Source organism: Gorilla gorilla, chromosome 3 (genome assembly GCF_029281585.2).
Source record: "Gorilla gorilla gorilla isolate KB3781 chromosome 3, NHGRI_mGorGor1-v2.1_pri, whole genome shotgun sequence".
In the NCBI taxonomy this organism is placed as follows: Eukaryota; Metazoa; Chordata; class Mammalia; order Primates; family Hominidae; genus Gorilla; species Gorilla gorilla.
Window position 1 is genome coordinate 43,095,062 of NC_073227.2, and position 9,347 is coordinate 43,104,408.

Genomic DNA, 9,347 nt, shown 5'->3' on the forward strand with positions numbered 1-9,347 from the left:
ATTCACGTATATTTTATAGTAGCAAATGATACAACATATTATTAGCATCCACATCTATCGTATGCTTTCATGATATATCTAACTTTTACTGCCTCTGTATGCAGCATTCCTTCCAGTTATGGGGCAGGACCCATTCTGGAATGAAGATCTTATAGCCTAAAATCAAACAAGGTAGTTCAGAGAATTTCTTTATGGCCAGCTCTTACACAGAATGGTGGAGTTGGGGGGTGAATTGTTGTAATTTTTTAGGTTTGTATAGCTGGGTTTGAGGTAAAGGGGTTCTGGTTACTATAACCTGCCTAGGAGAAGAGGAATTCTAGTTTCTACACCTAGCCTCAGGGGACAACAATGGAAGGAAGGCAGGGGGACAGTAGGAAGTCAGAGATAAACTTTGCTTTTGAGACTACTTCTGAGGTTTTCACTTAGGGATATCATATTCTGAGCATCAATACAACCATGCTGACTAGTTTGGGAGGTTATCATTACCAAAAAAAAAAAAAATCAACTTACTTTAATTTCTTGATTTCTAAAATATAAAATAAAATAAAATAAAATAAAATCTGTAAGCATGATGTAACAAAAAAATCATGTAAGTCCCCTACAATTATACAAACCCACCCACATGAATATCTTAGGAAGCCCATGTTATGGAAAATATATTTTTCTCTGTAATGATATTAAGTATCTCTTAAAAAATATTTTAAAAATAAAACTGAGTGGTAATAAATAATTTGAGAAGAGCTTCCTATGTGTAACATTGTGATGGTTAATATTGACTGTCAACCTGATTGGATTAAAGGATGCAAAGTATTGTTCCTGTGTGTCTATGAGGGTGTTGCCAAAGCAGATTAACATTTGAGTCAGTGGACTAGGAGAAGCAGACCCATCCTCAGTCTGGGTGGGCACCAGCTAATCAGCTGCCAGCACAGCTAGAATAAAGCAGGCAGAGGAACGTGGAAGGAGGAGACTGGCTAAGTCTTCTTGCTTTCATATTTCTTCCATGCTGGATGCTTCCTGCCCTCTAACATTGAACTCTTAAGTTTTTCAGCTTTTGAGCTTTTTGACCTACACCAGTGATTTGCCAGAGGCTCTCAGGCCTTTGGCCACAGACTGAAGGCGGCACTGTCGGCTTCCCTACTTTTGAGGTTTGGGGACTCAGACCGGCTTCCTTGCTTTTCAGCTTGCAGAGGGCTTTTTGTGGGACTTCACCTGTGATCGTGAGTCAATGCTCCTTATTAAACTCCCTCTTATAAGTACGTCTATCCTATTAGTCCTGTCCCGCTAGAGACCCTAACTAATACAAGCATAAACTTAATGGGTTTTGGAAATTGGAGTCCTCATGTTTTTAGTTCACATTTTTTATTTAGATAGCCTGGGAAGACATGGTTCACTCATCAATTTTTTTGATTTTATAAGATGTATCTGTAAAAATTAGAGTTTTTATGACTACATAGTATTCAGTGGTATATATGTACCACATTTACTTTATCCAGTCTATCATTGATGAGGATTTAGGCTGATTCCATATCTTTGCTATTGTGAATAGTGCTGCAATGAACATACATGTACATGTGTCTTTTTAATAGAACAATTTATGTTCCAGCATGGACCTGGAGGCCATTATCCTTAGCAAAGTAACACAGAAACAAAAAACAAATACTGCATATTCTCGCTTATAGGTGGAAGCTACGTGATGAGAACACATGGACGCATAGAGGGGAACAACACACACTAGAGCCTGTTGGAGGGTGGAGGGTGGGAGGAGGGAGAGGATCGGGAAAAATAACTAATGGGCACTAGGCTTAATGTCTTGGCGATGAAATAATCTGTACAACAAACCCCATGACACATGTTTACCTATGTAACAAACCTACACATGTACCCTTGAACTTAAAAGTATAAAAAAAGGTGAAAAATTAGATCAAATTGTCTTCTCCTAGAAATCTCAGCCTTGCTGACAGTTTTCTAGCACATTTCATGTTTCTAGGAAGAAGGCCATACATATTGATTGCACACAGCTATTATTTCTTTCTTTTCTTATGTCTCTGTACATCTCCTACAAACTCACACAAACAGGAATTTTAGGATTGGCAATTATTGTTTCTGTTTTAACTATGTCCTCATTCCTTGGGTTTAGCTTCATCGTAGGATTTACTAAGTATATAAGAGTGGAATGTAATCTATAAGGTGCTACAGAAATCTGTAGTGGTAGAGAAATATGTTGTTGTAGATTTGCCACTGAATTCAAAACTGTCTATTGTGAACGTAGACATACTACCATGTTTGTAAATTGCGTTCTCTGTAATATTTTAAGAGGGTGAGACAATATACGCTGTATATTAAAAATATCCCTGGTTATATAATATCAATCAATTTGGAACATTGAGTTTAATATAGCTAAACAGATTTTTCAAATTGGAGAACTTCTCAGAAAAGCCATACAATAAAGCATACTGCTAAGCTTTGTACATTGGTGCAGGTTTTATTTCTCTGAAGAAAATCTCTGTAAGCTGGTATTTAATGTGGGAACACAACTTACAAAGTACACAGTTATGCTACATACAAAATGTCTATAGGCTACTTGACTTGGCTTTCTCACCACTACATAAAACTCAGACAATAATTCAATAGTATAACACAAAGATTTACAAATCCTATTCAACTATTTATCGATTATGTTTTAGAGATTCCTTACAATATTTCTGAGTATTTTTCTATCTCATTACTATTTAAACTATAGAAATTACAAAGAAACATAAAATAAATAGTTTGAAATACCTTTTCAAATAAAATGTAAGCAAAATTATAAACTTTTTTGAAAAGTGTATGCATTTTGTATTTTATGACATTTTATAGTTTACCAACACTGATAAAGATATTTTATTTACACCTCAAATGACTTCTGCATCATTATATTTATTTTAGAGATGAAAAAGCTAAGGCTCAGAAAATAAAATCATTTACTTCAAAATTATACAGCCATCGGTTAGCATCCATCAGTTAAGTATTTTTCTTTTTTTATTCACTCTATTTCTTTCAAAATATAGAAAATGTGTTGAGATTCCTTCACCTGTATGTCAGAGAATATCAAGCTAAATTATTTTTAACAAAAAGGAGATGAATGGCCTCAAGTAACTGAAAAGATCAGAAGTAGATATAGCTCCAGGCAAGGATGAGTTCAAAAACAATGAAAATAATAGGATGATAAATTAGGTTCTCCAGAGAAATATAATTCATATATATATATGATTCATATATATATATGGATTCTATATATATGGATTCTATTTATATATATGGATTCTATTTATATATATGGATTCTATATATATGGATTCTATTTATATGTATGTGAATTCTATTTCTAGAATAGAAATATATAGGTCACATTTATATGACCTATATCTATATCTAGATATACAGATGATATATAAAGATATAGAAATATAGACACATATACAAATATATATATAATGATGTGTCTGAATGTAGAAATGTAAAACCTCCATAATTATAAGATCACACGAGCTCATTATTTTAAGGAATTATCTCATGTAATCATGTGATTATGGGGCTGCAAACACCTAATACACAGGGTAGGCCAGCAGACTGAAGAAGACCTAAAGAATAGTTGCGGTTTGAATCTAAGTGCATTCTCCTGGCAGAATTACTTTTTTTCTTGAAGATCAGTCTTTGTTTTTGTTTTTTTTGTTGTTGTTGTTGTTTGAGATGGCACTGCAAGCTCCTCCTCCTGGGTTCACACCATTCTCCTGCCTCAGCCTCCTGAGTAGCTGGGACTACAGGCACCCACGACCACGCCTGGCTAATTTTTTTTTTTTTTTGTATTTTTTAAATAGAGACAGGGTTTCACCATGTTAGCCAGGATAGTCTCGATCTTGATCCTCCTGCCTCAGCCTCCCAAAGTGTTGGAATTACAGGCGTGAGCCACCAAGCCCAGCCCAGTCTTTGTTGTTTTAAGACCGTCAACTGATGGGATGAAATGAGGTCCACCCACTATGGAGGATATCTGCTTTACTCAAACTTTATCAATTTAATGTTTATCTCATCCCAAAAAAACGTGTTCGCAGAGACATCCAGAGTAATTTTTGACCAAATATCAGGGCACCGTGGCCCACTGAAGTTGACACCAAGTTAAACAAAGTAAATAATCTTTTCTTGACCTTTCTGCTTTACTCGCTCATGCATATGCTCTTTTTCTCTCCCCCTCTGTCTCTCAATGGATACAGGAATTACAGTCACTCTTCATAATTTATAAAAATTACAAGAAAATGACTATTTTTCTGGTTGCTCTAGCAAATGTCTTCAGAGTCTTCAGACTGAATTATTTCAACCTCTGTAATGAATAACTGGCTATAAAAATCCAAAGCCCGATGACCCTGGGTATGGAGCAGATCTCTAAATATAAACATTGGAAACTTAGGCTGGAACAAGGGAAGACACACGACAAAAAGCCTAAGGTATGTTTCATCTATTTTATCAGTCATGTAAACTTTAATTTAAAATAAGCCCTTTTGTGTAAAGTGTTAAGAATAGGTACCTCTCTGTTTTAAGTTCGTAAAGAAATTTCCAAACTGCTTTCTATAGTAGCTAAACTATTTTATATTCCCACCAACAATGTGTAAGCGTTCCCTTTTCTGTGCAGACTTGTCCACATCTGATGCTCTTCGACTTCTTAACAACAACTATTCTTACTAGTGTGAGATGGTATCTCATTGTGGTTTTTATTTACATTGTTCTGATGATGAGTTATGTGAAACTTTTTTTATGTATTTATTGGTCTCTTGCATGTCTACTTTTGAGAAGTATCTGTTCATGTCCTTTGGTCATTTTTAATGAAGTTATTTGTTTTTTGATTGTTGCTTTATTTCAGTTCCTTATAGATTCTGGATATTAGACCTTTGTCAGATATGCACTTTGCAAATATTTTCTCCCATTCTGTAGGTTGTTTGTTTATTCTGTTGATAGTTTATTTTTCTATGTGGAAGCTCTTTAGTTTAATTAGGTCCCACTTATCACAGAGCTACCATTCAACCCAGCAATCCTGTTACTGGGCATATACCCAAAGGAAAATAAATTATTCTACCAAAAAGACATATGCACTTGTATGTTCATCACAACACTATTCACAATAGCAAAGACTGGGAATCAAGCTGGAAGCCCACCAATGGTGGGTTAGATAAAGAAAATGCGGTACATACAGATCATAGAATACTATGCAGCCATAAAAAGTAATAAAATCACGTTCTTTGCAGCAACATGAATGCAGCTGGGGGCCATTAATTCTAAGTAAACTAATGCAGGAACAGAAAACGAAATACAACATGTTGTCACTTATAAGTGGAAGCTAAATATTGAGCACACATGGACGTAAACCTGGGAATAATAGACACTGGAAACTACTAGAGGGGGGAGAGAGGGAGGGGGGAATAGTTTAAAAAAACTACTTATTGGGTACTGTGCTCACTTTTTGGATGATGGGATCCATATCCTAAACCTAAGCATCATGCAATATCTCCATGCAGCCAGCGTGTACAGCCACACTGTACTCCCTGAATCAAAAGTGAAAGTTGAAATTTTTTAAAAAGATACCCATCTTTTTAGTTAAACCAAAGTTATAAGCTTTAAATCATGAGAAGATTAATGATCTTACTGAGATAATCACGTTCATATGTAGTAGATTCAAAAGTGAGTTAAAATAATAGGTTGGAGGCTAAGCTTCCCCAGCTATCCCTTTTTGCCACAATGATAGATACCTTCTTTCAAAATAGGAGCAGAAATATAAAAGTCTTACAATGAATAGAGGAGAAAATATTGTCTGCATAAGGACAAAATGTAAATGGAGAGCATGTATGTTAACTTTTAAAGGATGGTTCACATAAAGCTTGTGAACCCTTCGATATTAATAGATTTTGTTGATTGTCTAGTCTGCTTTAAGCTTTTCTTTTTTTGTTTAAAATACTCAATATGATATTATTTTTGACATGCTAGGCATGTCCAGAAATTAATCGGAAATAAAGATATATGGATTTGGAAACAGAGAAAACTGATTTCTAATTTGTGCTGCTAAGAGTAAATGTTTTGCTTAGAAAATGATCCAATCTCCTTATGTTGAACATAGCATTTATTTCCTGATGCATGCAGACCTAAACATTCAAAGATATGTGTAGCTCCTAAACGTCTTAGACATTCTTTGAAGTCTTTAACGTTAGTTATTAATTCTGCTTGGCACCCTCTCCCCTACATCTTTTAGTCACAAGGTTTCAAAACAGTTTTTAAAAATTGAATGCCAAACTCTTTTATTTGTCCTTTTTCTTCTTTTCTAATGCCTTTAGTCTAATGCAGGGCATGATCTGAAGGCTTATGTACTATTTTGTTGCTTAACTATTCTATAAAACAATGTATGTTGCCAAGTAGACAGACAGGCTCACACTTCCTATATCAAACACAAGTCTTACTTCAGTAGTAGAATTATACGTGATAGTGAATTATCTCTATGCAGGTAAAATTTATATATTCATCTTATTAGATCTTAATATTTCTAACCAAATTTATAAGATTCTTCACATTTCAGAGTTAATATGGCGAGAGCAGCATCACTAAATCTAAGAAGAGAGAGAAACTGTTGGAGTGCCACATCATAATTCCTGGATAAAGATTTGAAAGACCATTAATATAAATAGCACGCATTTATGTCTGCACTAGCTTGAGCTGTTCATTTATGCAGCAGTATGTATGGAGTATCATGTAATTTGACCGTGTTGTATGATAAACCTTTAGGATGAATTATAGATTTAAAATGACTATCCATTCTATAATGGGTGAACCAAGTAATGTAAGAATGAATCCATAGTGACCATTTAAATTGGAATTCAAGAAAAAGAACATTTTATTTGCTTCATAAAAACCTGTGAGGCATTGCTATTGAATAACGTAAGCAGAATGCAGCCATATAAATCTTCTTAATTTACATCTAGGGCTTCATTATGCATATTTGATAGCACTCTGAAGAACTTTAATTTACAGACTTTTGGAACTTTACCAATCCCAAAAGAAGTGCTATACATGCCTGTTGGAACATTTAACTGCAGTAAGTCACTGGAGATTTTCTTAATGAGTGCAGAATTATCAGTTATTTGCATTCCTTGTAGATTTAAAGCTGTAGGGCCTATTAACAAGATAATGGCAAATGCATTTTGAATGCAGGTTTTTCTAAAATCATTCACTATCATGCACAATTCAGTATTATAAATGTTCAGGTATGCATTGAATTTGAGTTACCATTTGTTTACCTCATCTAAATAGATTACATGATACAAATGGTCACATTTTGAGTAGTATGCCAATAAATCAACTTAAAGAAACACCAGAGATTGACTAGTGACTAAATCTTGAGTGTGAGCTGATCTTATCACATAGCACGTTAATAACTGATTAGAGTTTACAAAGTAAAATGGTAAAATGGTAATTATTCCTATAAACGTGTGTTCAGAAAATCAAACTACTCCAATCTTCTCTTCAATGACCAGTTATAAACATTTTTCATCTTTTTAGGAAGCTTTCCTTTCAGAAAGTTTGGCATTAAATGTATGCACTGCACTTTTTAAAAACATAAGTGTTGTGCTTTATTCTTTCATCAACACTAAATTATGATTCATAATTGGGAGAGAAGCTGATCATGTAAAATTATAAAACTGACATTTGGTGAAAGAGAAACATTTATCTGTGATTATTTTGTATTAGCTTTAGCTTCTGTCTAACAGCTTAAATAATCTGCCTACCCATGTGTATAGTGGAATGATGAGTTTAATCTTAGACCACACACAATTGGGTAATTGATTTCCATTATGAAGCATATAATACATTTGCCACAGTAAAATAGTGGCAACTAAGTAAACCACTAAAATTAGGATGCATTAGATGCAGCCATACACCATGCCAAATATATAGTAGTTTCAATTTTGTCATGCAGATATGCTTTTATTTAATATTATAGATGGCATGTGAGTCTCTTGAGTCTGAGGCATGGCCATGCCCTTTCTATAGAGTATTATCTTCATAAAAAGCACAATGATCAACATTATGTCTGCCCTTATCTCCCAGTGGAGGTTATTGTAACACGTTAAAAGGCTCTCCTTTCACCCCTGTTTTCAGTATGATGAAAAAAAAAATCTCTGGAAGGTCTTCTTTCTTTCAGTTTTTGAAAATGCCAAAATGAAAACCTGTAGGCAAAGAAGAGAAATAGTTAATCCATGATTATTGATGCACAGGTCCATTTTAGTTGTGTGGATGTTGATCTCATCTCTAATTCAGGTTTTCGTGATTCACAAATGGGGTAAATATATTGCTACATAAATTTAAGCATAAGTGTAAGGAGCAAACTAACAAGATCAGTTGTTCATATTCACTTGTGTCACTATAATATTCTGGAAGAATTAATTACTCCAGTCTCAGGGTGACTCAAGTAAACACTAAAGTGTTATCTTCCCTGTGTCTGATGTGTTGAATGGCTTGCAGACTTTTGAACTATCAGACTTGGGTTCGGTTTTAGCTCAATAGTATATAGCTCAGCAATTTCATTTTCCTAGTATGCAAAAAGACAAACCTGTTTCCTCCTCTGTTACCATCCTGTAAGATTATTTTAAGTATTAAGACGCTATGTATTATATAAAGTATATTTGAGGTGGAAGCTCTGAGAGCTATGATCATTTTTATTGAGTTATGTTTATTATAATTGATATTATTTTCATTTTTGCTTGGGCTCCGTTTTTCAATTCCCAGATTCCTGTTCGACTCCTCCAGAGGCATAACCCCTCAGTACTTCAGTATCAACATCTCTGAAGTGGATATTATGAAGCTGGTAAGAGATTTCTTCTACCAGCAAAAGATGCCTTCACCAAGTAAGCATTGGAAATGAGGGAAGTAAGATGAGGGCTTGACTCTACAGTTTAAATTAACACACAATGAACAAAATGAGTAGAGACCCATTTTTAATACAAATAACTGTGTCGGTATACATTGTAGTGCATATATGTAATATATGTACTTTGTAGAGTGATATGTATGCAATCAGACAATGGTACAAATGTTGAGTCACTGTTACTGGTATTGCTCAGCAAATGAAGCATGGATGAGTTATCTGTACCCATGTTGGCATCACTCATTTAAAGACTCTCAATGAGAGAGGTTTCCTGTCAGATTAAATGCACACATATTAGCTTCCTGGTAGGCAAATCTTTATTGTGGAGAGGGACTTGTTAGGCTAGCAGAGCCTGGTGGATTTTTAGCTCATGTGTCACATAATTAAATCAATTTACACCATTTTCATG